Raw genomic sequence first — 12,517 nt, 5'->3', positions numbered from 1 at the left:
TTTATCATAAATCATTTCACAATGATATGAGGTTCATCAATTCGATACAAGATAAACTATTTACAATGCACAGTAGGGCAATGTGTAGCATTAAATATTAGTTCTACAAAGTTTATCCAGTACATAATAATATGATTAAAAGTAACAATTTTTAAAAGTTAATATAATAATATGGTAAATCAAAGCATTCTTTAATATTATAAAAAGGGTGATCTGTTAAACAGTTGTACCACTTATGTTTAAAACTAATAGTATCCATGGTCTGACAAAATACTGGTAACTTATTGAAAATTCTGAGTGGGTTTAGTATTTTGAGCCTGGTGAAGAGTGGACCGACAATGTTCCAAAGACCTGTCTTACAAATTAAGCACATAACTTTCTTTTGTATTTTTAAAATGTTATCTACATGGGGAGAATGTCCCCATATAATAAGGCCATATGATATGTGTGATTGGAAAAGTGTAAAGTATGTCATCTGAAGGTAATCCATGCTTACCATGTCCCTTAGTTTCAAAAAGAGGTATGATACCCAAGATATCTTTTTGCAGACATGATTGATATGTTTTTGCCAATTAAGTTTGGAGTTAATGTGAATACCTAGAAGTTTTACTGATTTTGTGTCTACATCCTTTGTCATGCTTAGTGTGAACTGTTGTGTTTTATCAGGATTACAAAAGTGTTTATTAGCAGTAAACCAGTCCACAGCTATGTCAAAAGCTTCTTTTGTTATGTGATTGAGTTCCGAGAGGTTATGATGAGAGGTAAACAGTGTAGCATCATCTGCGTAACATATGACAGGATGTGGTATGTTGTAAGGCCGGTCATTGATTGCAACAACGAAAAAGAGCAGCCCGAGGATAGATCCTTGGGGAACACCTTTATCTATCTCATGCAAGGAAGAATGCATATTCCTGACTGAAACGAATTGTTTCCTGTTGTTCAAGTAAGAAGTGATGATGGCTAAAGTGTTCCCTTGCAATCCATAGTATTCCAATTTCTTTAGTAGGATGTCAACAGGAATGCAATCAAATGCCTTGCTTAAGTCACATATACAAGTGATACTTTGTTTTTGTTTTCAGTAGCAGATAATGATCAATCAATGATTTCTAAAACAGCAACAGTTGTGTTTTTTTCCTTGCAAAATCCAAACTGAAAGTTACAAAGTAAGCCATGATCTTCAAAGTAGGTATTTAGCTGGTTGTGCATTAGTGCCTCATATAATTTTGACAATACGGACACAATTGAAATTGGTCAATAGCTTTCAGGGAGTTTTTTATTCCCCTTTTTATAAACTTGGATGGCTTTAGATATCTTGAGTGTTTAGGAACAATTCCAAATTCTAAGCATTTATTGAAAATACTGGCTAACGTTGAGCATATTAAGTGTGTTGTATTTCTTAATAATGTAATTGGACAACCAGTAGCAATCCATACTTTTTGAATTTGAAAATTTGGCAACAGTTTTTAAATTGTCAGTGGGTGTGATAGGATTCCAGTGAAATACATGTTCATTGGGCAGAGGGGTAGTCAGCAGGTCCATTGTGGAGCAACTTGTTTCTTTAATACTGTTTGTTACTTCCTTAACTGAATTAATAAAAAAGTTATTTAGTACCTCAGGCTCCACCAAAGGCACTTGAGTGTGTTTAGAAGTGAGACCTTGATTTATAATTTGCCATGCTGCCTTGCATTTATTGGGAGCACTTTCAGATGCTAGTTTTTTTGTGGGGAGGAGCTTAGTTCTGTAGAATTTTTTTGATTTGATATACGAGTTATAAATTCTCTCTCTCTCTCTCTCTCTCTCTGCTCAGTCCTGTGAATACAGGCATGCTTGTAAATCCAGTGTAATGTGTACAAGTTTTCCCTAATTTCAGAAAGTTCTTTGGTATACCAGCTAAGCATTTTATTTTTAGGTTTCCTTGTAGTTGTAGCGTTTGTTAATGGAGAACAAGAATACCACAGTTCTACAAATTTCTCAAAAATGTTATCAAAGGCTATTTCTGTCCCCAATTTCCTTGGTTGTCATTTGTATACCCAGTCCCACTTTCCCTTCCTTAACTTATCAATAAACAGTGTAATGTACTCCCCTTTTTGTCCTCTCACCAGTACAAAGTTAGGTTCGGTACATTTAATTGGCTGCCTTTTATTAAGTGTCAGGAGCAAAGGATCATGATCTACAAAGTGTCCTGCAAATGTGACTAAAATCTTTCTCAATTAAATTAACTATAATGTTGACCAAGCATGCATCCATTACATTATTTGTACAGTACAAGTTTAATGATCTTAATACATTCAAAAATATTTTTATGACTTGTTTGTCTGTGTTAGCCATTTCAATGTTGAAATCTCCACAACCAGCAATTCTTGTCTTAAATTTCAAAATTTTTCAAATTAGTAATTCAAGTTTCTCAATAAATAGGTTAACATCACCATCTGTGGATCTATATAGGCTAACTACTACAGCATTTTCATTCAGCAGCTTAACACAACTGAACTCTGCATGTACTTCTGAGCTATAAGTTGTTACATCAATTTTAGAAAATTTCACTCCTTCTCTTACAAAAATACCTGCACCACCATTCTTTCTCTGTTTTCTACACATGATATCAGCCACAACATACCCCTGAGGGATGTCTACTTCCTCAATTGTTAGTCAGTGTTCAGATATACATATAATGTCCACAAACAAATCATTACAAATATGTTTTAATTCTAAAATCTTATTCCTAATGCAACAGATGTTGATTGTAAAAAAGTTAATATTTTGTCTTTATCTGTCACACAGATGCTTGGAGTATTAGGCCTGGTCACTTTCTTTAATCCACTGATACTGTCTCTTGTGTTGCTTGTTAACATGTAAGAAGATGATGCAGTACTTGCCTGAGCATTGATCTTCACTGTCTTTTTTACATGGTGTTGCAGCAAGTCTGATCCCATAAAAAATCCTGACTTCTCTGCAGTGGCTTCTTTCTGTGTGTTGATCTACATGCACAGCATGTTGGAATTTTCTTTGCTCTTGCTCAATTCCTATTTATTCTTCTTTCTGACATCTGGATTGACTGCATGTAGGAAGTCTTCTTTTCATCTATACATACTGCAGGAACCGCGTGACCGCTACGGTCGCAGGTTCGAATCCTGCCTCGGGCATGGGTGTGTGTGTTGTCCTTAAGTTAGTTATGTTTAAATAGTTCTAAGTTCTAGGCGACTGATGACCTCAGAAGTTAAGTCCCATAGTGCTCAGAGCCATTTGAACCATACTGCAGGTTTATTTAGTGTCCATATTTGTGTTTTCATTTCCAAAGGGCTCTTTGGGATATTTTTTTCTTTAGTTGATATCTGGATTGGCTGCTTGTCTTTTTTCAGCTGCACATGGTGCTGGTTTATTTGCTAAAGATACAGTCATTAGCTCATTATTTGCAGTTGTGTCCTTCCACTTGAGTTCAATCACTGGTTTGTTATCCTTAGTCTTCAAGTTCACTAACACTAGAATCCTTTTTGCCATAAGTTCCTTGCCTGTAGCATTCTGATGCGGCCCATATGAGGTAAATAGCTCTTTGCTATTAGGTGTGTTAATGACTTTTGCATTTTGAGAGCCTAGTATTACTTTTTTAATTTTCTATTTGTGCTGTTGATTTACAGAAGACCAATCAGCTAGGTCATGTCTGTGAGGAAATTCCACTACAACCACATCTTTATTGCGTACGTCTGACAGTGCTTTCTGCAGTGAATGAAGTGCCATGTTGGCTACGTCATTAGCATCAGCCCAGATAACAGCATAATCCTAGTTATTCAGCTTATGAAAGTCACTGCATTTTTTTTAAGTATCTCATTCATTGGGACTCCAGGCATTACCTTTCCTTCAATTTCGTAGTTATTTCTAGCTAGATTTTCATGTTTCCAGCACAACTTCTGCCATGGCTGTCAGAGGCAATGTATATTTTCGGTTTTCGTCTTAGCGTCTATGTATTGCTTTTCCACGAAGGCAATTGTAGTCTTGCTTTCATTTGTGATTGTGGTTACCGGTATCCGTTGTACAGAGTTATGGACGCTATGTGGAAGATCGTGTTTTAGTACAGACACTTCTAGTTTGTTTATGCCAACTTGTCCCTTTTTATATACTATTCTAAACATATTTACTACACGATTCTTGTCTCTGTAAGCCATTAGTTAGTGTACATATAACTGATTTCACCTTCATAAGTTCCTCTTGTACAGTTTTGAGGACTCTTTAATTTTTTGCATTCACAGTCACAGGTTCTCACATGGTCAAGGTCGTGATATGCATTACGAAAACACTGAATGCATTTCCAATTTTTCACTCTATTTGTAGCATTAGTACACGAGTAATGGAATTTCCGCTTACGCTTTATACACATTACGCCTTTTATTGCTATTTTGTTGCAGTAACAGGGTTTATTCCATGTATGTTCACATACTTCGAAAAAGTACTCGATTTTTCATTGCTGCAGGCGGCCATTGTGCATGAGTTGTTAATAAAATGATATATTTCCGTATTCCGATGTACTGTTGTATATCACATTTTGTGTTCACAGATTTAACTTCTGAAACTGTCACGTTATCAATATTATCTATACTATGAAATGAATCAAATGTATATTGGAACTGGTCGGCTTCACTGTCCACAGGCGATACATACAGCCTGTTAAGTGGCTAGGTTACGGTTCACTATGTTGAACTGTTTCTACTTCCTCCTTTCCTCTATTTTTGTGATAATATGACGCACAATACACTTACAAGTGCTATAAAAACCGTAACATCTGTATATTACACATATTTTTTAGTCTTTACGTTTATATTTGAAGCACTAACACACTCGCGATTTGTAGTGTCCGGCCACATGTAATTAGTTCCCAGTTAGATGATGCCTGATAGCTTAATACATGTCTCTTTCCTAATAACACCCTTTCTTTCCCGCCAGAGATATAAGATTTGAACCACTTTGCAGAATTTCTTGTTACACCATAATATTCTAATTTACTTAAAAGGATATTGTGATTTACACAGTCAAATGACTTTGACAGATCACAAAATATACCAGTTGCCTAATGAATTAAGTACATTTTCACTGTAAGCGTACATTTTTCACTGTAAGAAATCCGAACTGCAAATTTGAGAATATGTTATTTGTGATAAGATGGTTATAAAGCCGATTGTAACTTACCTTTCCTAAACTTTTTGAGAAGGATGGCAAAAGTGGAATTGTATGGAAATTTGATGCTATTTCTTTATCTCCCTTCTTAAGCAATGGCTTAACTTCAGCATATTTCAACCATTCAGGAAATATTCTACTGATAAATGACTGGTTACACAGATAGCTTAATATGTTGCTTAACTCAGAATCACATTCTTTAATTAACTTTGTTGATATTTCATCATACCAACTAGATGTTTTTGATTTTAAAGATTTTATGATGGGCATTACTTCTGCTGGGGTAGTGAGGGTCAAATTCATAGTATGGAAGTTACTTGAAATGTCTGCTCTGAGGTATCCCATGGCAGCATCTACAGAACTTGACAACCCCATCTTTTCAGTAACAGTTATAAAATGTTTGTTAGAAAGTTATGCAACACTATACACATCTGTCACCAATGTATCATTTACACTTAATGATATTTGTCCTGTTCATGTCTGGTTCTACTGGTCTCCTCCTTCACTATATCCCATATTGTCTTTATTTTGTTATCTGATATCACTATCTTTTCCTTGTAATATATTTACTTTGACGTCCATATTACAGTCTTCAATATTTTGCAGTATTTCTTGCAATGTGGTATAGCATCAACATAAGAACTTTTTCGGATTGACAGATACAGTTTTCTTTTTGTTTTACAACATACTGCTATTCCTTGAGTAGTCCATTGCTTGTTTGTTGACTTTGCTCTAACCTTGGTTAGTTTTGGGGGAAAACAGTGTTCAAATAAGGTAAGCACTTTATTAGCAAAAGTGTTATATTTTTCATTCATGCCATGAGCACGATAAACATCACTCCAGTTAATGTCCCTGAGGACAGTCCTAAAATAATCAACTTTTGGCTTATTGATTACCCTCTTGAGTTCAGATTTAACAGATTTTATATCCTGTTCAGTACTAATATTTAACACAAGGAACTGCATGTCATGGTCTGAGATGCCATTGACGATTGGTTCCACAATATCATTTTGTTCATTGGACTTTTCAATAAAGATATTATCATTGACTGTTTGTGAGCAATTGACCACCCTATTTGGGATCTTTACAGTGGGAATTAAGTTGAATGATGGTGTTACTAACTCAAATAAGTTTTTAGTGGGACAGTCTTTAAGGAAATCTACGTTGAAGTCACCAGAAACCACTATTTCTTTGTTTTTGGTTGTTAAATGGGCCAATGGGCCAGTACAGCGTCAAGGTAGCTGGCCGCTGTGGCCGAACGGTTCTAGGCACTTTAGTCTGGAACCGCACTGCTGCTATGGTCGCAGGTTCGAATCCTGCCTAGGGCATGGATGTGTGTGATGCCCTTAGGTTAGTTAGGTTTAAATAGTTCTAAGTCTAGGGGACTGATGACCTCAGATGTTAAGTCCCATAGTGCTTAGAGCCATTTGAACCATTTTTTTGATCTTCAAGGTAGTTTATGAACAGATTAAAGTTACCTGCAGGTGTTCGATGTACACTTAATATTATGAAGGATTTTTTTATGAAGTTCTACTTCTGTTGCACATGCTTCTGTATGCTGTCCTAGGCAAAATTTATGAATGTCTGTGCTCTTAAATTTATAACAGTTCGTGATGAATGTGGCAACTCCTCCTTTCTCCATGTCTGGTCTACAAAAGTGAGATGCTAATCTAAATCCTGTAACACTTAAAAGTTCTATACCAGTGGTCCCATGATGTTCAAAGTGGCAGATTATGTCAGTTGGGTTTGAGGACTCTAATTCATCTATACAGATAATTAATTCATTAATTTTAAATTTAATCATCAAACATGATGCCATATGCCCGCTGGTGGCCACATATTCTGCTAAGTTTAGTACAGTATATTGCGCAGTGCTGTGTGTTTCATTCAATTTCTTCATTTGGTTGATGTGGGCATACAGGAAATTGGATATAAATCTAGTTCAACATGTTGAACTTTGTCTTTTGCCACTTTGCACACCATCAGTAGATGTACTATGCTAAACAGAGTGAAGTAAGTGACTGCTAGTAAGTATATTGTGTCAGGAGTGAACTTCTGCTGTGTCGATTGGTGACCTCACAGTAGTCATTGTGTTAAATGAGGCACACATATGATGGTATAATTCATGACAAAACATGTAACATAAATCCATTTGCCATTATGGTGTATATGTGTTTGTCAAAACAATGTTGAAAATAGAAAAACTGAGGTAATGTGCCTTTAGTATAAAGCAGGTGATCAACAAGGTAAAACTTCTTTCTTTAATTTAGAAAAAATAGTGGACTTTCTTTTTGAACTGACAATGAAATTGTTGCTGACTGGAAACAACATGTAGTTTTGTGGTGCTGTGAGCAACACAATTGTCAACTGCAACTAAGTGGGGGCTTAACTTCATTTTCATTGTTGCTGCCCTGGAATTCACTTTACTGAAGCACTGATGAATCTTGGATGCACAGTCAATTCAGATAGATTAGTTCCATATTTCAAGTGTATGTTTATGCACCTGTGGTGTCATGTACTGAATGTAGGACATAAGATCTTCGCTCACAAGAAAGCAATTTGCTGTGAAATATCAGCTGCTGCACATGCTGTCGTGTACTATATAATCACACAAAAGCCTGGAAAGCTCACATACACCAATATCTGACTTTCATACTTTGCTAATGTTACAGTGCAATTAATCTTGCCTCCTCAGAATTTTCATATATCAATTGAAATGTTCAGTTCCATGTGAATTCTGGCCAGACTTGAGTTAATTTTCACACTTAAATTATATGCTCCATACCTGAAGGTATTTTTGCATATATCTGATCATCTAAACACTCTTTTCCTGATAACATAGTTTTATTTTCCAGATCGGTCCATTTCACATAATCAATCTTGAACCATGAAAATTAATAATCACAACTGTCGAATGATCCAAAAATCCATTCTGCAAATATACTCCCTTTGTCAGAAAAGTTCTAAGAGAGTTTTCAAAAAAATAGAAAACTGTACTTACCAAATAATGATCCTAGCTTCTATCGAAATAGCTCCTTGGCGATATATACACAGTTCCCAACATTTCTGTAGCTCTTGGAAGAAGCAAGGAAATTGTCAACTGTAATGCTTGTAAGTTCATTTGTCAGAGCCTGTTGGATGTCTGATATCTTGATGAAGCTTTCTTTTCAGTTGTCTTTTCATTTGCAAGGTGAGAGGTTGGGCGAATATGGTGGATGTGAGATGGCAGCAACAGAATATTTGCCCAGATACTCAGCAACAGATGAAGTGGTATGGGGTTTTGCATTGCCCTGCAGTAAGAAACAGTCTCGAGACTGCCACATACCAGGGTGAAGACATCGAATTCCTTGTCACAAACGTTTCAATGTAAAGAGTATGGTTCAGTGTTTGACCTGGAGGAACATACTCATGGTGAACTAATCGTTTACTATCAAAGAATGCAATCAACATTGTCTTTGTTCTTGAAGGTGGTTGTTTGACTTTTTTCATGGCTGATGATCCAGGACTCCACCATTCAGCAGTTTGATGCTTAATGTGAGGGTCATACTGGTAGCACCAACTTTCATCCCCAGCAATAATCTTAGACGTAGATGTGGAATCACGTCTGGCTCTGTCCAGCAGTCCAGCAGAAATATTTCACATTTCCTCTTTCAGCTTATCTGTAAGTGTGCGAGGAATGAGTTTTGCATTGAGTTTCCGTTTCTCTAAATCTTCACATAAAATCATATGACACACATCATGATTCAAATCAAGTTGTTCTGATGTCATAAGTGCAGTTATGTGACAGTCTTCTTCGAATAACTGCCTTACGTGCTCCACATTTGTATCGGTATGTGCTGTAGATGGGCAACAACCTCTGGGATCACCTTGTACTAAATATCTGCTTTCATGAAACCATTTATGCCACTCAAAAACATGACTTCTTGAAAGTGCCTCATCTGCAAATGCTTGCTTTATCATTGTACATGTTTCACTAGGGGTTTTCCTGAGATTAACATATAACTTAATGTTCACTCTTTGCTCACAATCAACACCCACTATGTCACCATAACTAATGCACCAGGAACCCAGACAGTGTGTTACTAACCCCAGCCCTCCCACCTAGTGAGTTTGCATTGAAATTTAACCAAGGTCATTTCAAGGATGCACAAGTACCAGGAAGCATATAAACAACATTTGTTCCTTTTTAGTAAAGCAAACTCAGACATAAACCTACTCTGGAAGTTTTCTGACAAAGGGAGTAGGTAAAATAGATACTGCAAAAAAGGTGGTTTTCAAGTGACTTCTGCATTAATCTTTTGATCCTCTGAGTACACATATGTGGATGTCAAAGTTCACTTCATAACATTACTAACCATTTTTAATCCAACTCAGGACCAGCAGTACATGTTCGTGTAGCTTCAGTTTTTGCCGCTAGATTTCACCATATGATATGCTAATTTTATTAATTTTACAAAATGGAACCTCAAAGTCCACATATCTGTACACCTAGACTGAAGAGGGTAAAATGTTGCCATATATTTTATAGTGTAGGCATTTTGAAATATTCATTTAAATTTCTTTTGACAAGTTTTGTTAGTGTACTTCATTTAACAACCATGTTCATATAAATGGTAATTTCTATGAGAACACATAGGACATTGCTGTCTTAATCTTATGGGTGGTAGATGTTTTCCATTCATTTAAACTGGTAGAAAAATGAACAAATATATTTCTCCATGGCGGTTTGGGTTTGGGTTGTTTGGGGGAAGAGACCAAACTATGAGGTCATCGGTCTCCCCGTGGCAGTCTTACTCTTACTTCTAGCAAACTGCCTATTACAATATTAAAATTCATAAGTGAAAGCAAGGGGGGGGGGAATGATACGTTGCTTGTGTGGAAAAATGTTAACAATGGATGGTAATATTGCTATGTGCACTCCACAACATTAAATTAATATCACCATATTTTTCTATGAAGTTTAAGTTTGAGCACCAGGCTCACTAGCACATGAAATGATACTACTGTTTAATACAGATTTCATTGATTTTAAATCACATAGTTCACAGAATGTACTCAACCAGAGAGACAGAAATATTCCCTATGTAATAAAAATATAGAGCGAATTGTTTTGTTAGGTTACTATCTTGTGAGTGCCTTTACAGCACATATACATTGAAATTCATTCACTCCAAAATGTGAAGAATAATTATTGAATTGTTCTTGCAATATATTTTCAAAATAGGCAGTTACACTATTTTCTTCAACATTGTTTGTGCTCCGTATTGTATTAGTCACTTCCTCAAATGAAAATCATATTAGCCTCGAAACAGGTAGTGTGTAAATACATATTACTACAACATTCATGCAGATGATGGACATTCTCCATATCTATGAGGGCATGCTGAAAAGTAATGCCTCCAAATTTTTTATGTGAAAAATCTTACAGTTTTTTAAAATAAAACAAATGTTATTAACATTCTACTTGTTTATTCTTCATGTATGCATATTTATTTCTCAACATAGTCACCCTGGCAACTAACACATTTCTCCCTGTGAGAAACCAAGTTGTTGGTACCCTCAGTGTAGAATGTTTGACAGAGACACATCCTCACCTCTGCTTGCACCACTTCATAACTATCAAGGTGGAGTTGTCAAAGGTGTTTCTTAAGTTTTGGAAACAGGTGAAATTTGGATGGAGCAAAGTCGGTCTGTATGGGGAATGATCAATGACCGTGAACCAACAGCACTGATTTTCTGCACATGTCACAGCACTAATGTGTGGTTGGGCATTCTCATGCTGGAGGAGAGGGTGGTCCCTCTGTGGATGAATGAGTTCAATTCAAAACTTTATTACAGTATGCTGTTCTCTCCCAATAACATAGTCATTTTAAGCACAAACTTATTAAATACTACAGTTTCAAGTCATCTAGTGGCAAAGGGCTGCAAATATGTAGGCATGAAGAATAAATATGTAGAATGTTAATAACATTTTCTTTATTTAAAAAGCTTGAACAGTTTTCACATTAAAAATTTGGAGGCGTTACTTTTCGGGTCACCCTCATATATTCAGTTGTGCAATACTTCCTGTGTGTGGCAGGTGCTCATTTCTCCACGTGTTCTTGTGTAATTGCTTGTTTTCCTAAGGTTTCTCTCAGTCATATAGCATATTGTAACGAAGCAACATTTCGTGCACTCGTAGAGGTACGTGCTGATCAGGTGGCAACTGGAGAGGAGTATCTTATGCACTGAGTGGATGAAAGATGTAATCTCATAATAAGCACCAGGGCATCAGTTTTAACTGATGATGTCATGTCGTCCAGTCAGTCAGCTTACATAGCACATTTTAGAGTCTAGTTTTTCCCTAAGAAGTGTACTACTCATGTTTTATAGGGAAGCAGAGAATGACAGTAGTGCACCTAGTAGCCTGGCAATGACCTTCGAATATTACCATACCTACGTCATTCGCCAGTCAATACTGGATGGACTGCATCAGTGTTTATAAGTTTAAGATTATATGAGCATTATAACACAAAAACCAGTTAGCTTAAGTATGCATAATAATACAGAACAAATTTTCATAAGTATAGCATAACACTTAACAACACATAGAGTGACAATTTTTTAACAAGTACATGTTCACCTCATTCCGTTTGGAAGTGTGTTGTTTAGGGACTCCAATTTTCTGTTTCACTATTAAAGAACTCATTTAAATGGTACAGTGGTTTTTGGAACAGGTTTTGTGATGTATTTCCTCAAAGTTTCACCAAGTCCAAGGACTGCATTTTAGTATTTAGATGGTTGAACATTTTAATAGCTACTGTTGAAAAACTGTCCCATGTCATAGAAAGTTGACAACTTGGGATGTCTGTGTCTTCCTGACTGCTTGTGTTATAATTGTGGATGTCATTCCTGTTGGTGAATGTTTCATGATTTTCTTTGACATGCATGAGACAGTGAAGACATATTCCCAGAAAATTGTCATAAAACCTAGATATGTAAAGATGGGTTTGCAGTGGTCCAGTTTCCTGCTTAAAGTTATGATTTTTGTTGCTTTTTTGTAGTGGTAAAATTTTCTTGCAGCCTATAAAGTGACCTTATAGTAACAGACCCTAGCTGATATGGCTATGGAACAGTGAATAATACACTATCAGCATATACTGCTCAGTTATCACATGCTTAAGTTCCCTCAGGAGGTGAATGAGTCATGACAGTTTGCCATATACATGCAGTGTGCTGTTGCCAAGTGAGTTTACTCTCCATCATTAACCCCAAAAGCTCCACAGTACCTGCACGTTTTAGGTATCCTTTGTCATAGAGGCTAAAAACCAATTCTTGCATTTTTCTTCATTTATTTTCATTTTGTTTATAA

This window comes from Schistocerca piceifrons, chromosome X, assembly GCF_021461385.2.
Source record: "Schistocerca piceifrons isolate TAMUIC-IGC-003096 chromosome X, iqSchPice1.1, whole genome shotgun sequence".
Lineage (NCBI taxonomy): Eukaryota > Metazoa > Arthropoda > Insecta > Orthoptera > Acrididae > Schistocerca > Schistocerca piceifrons.
Note: the sequence above shows the minus strand (reverse complement) of the source record.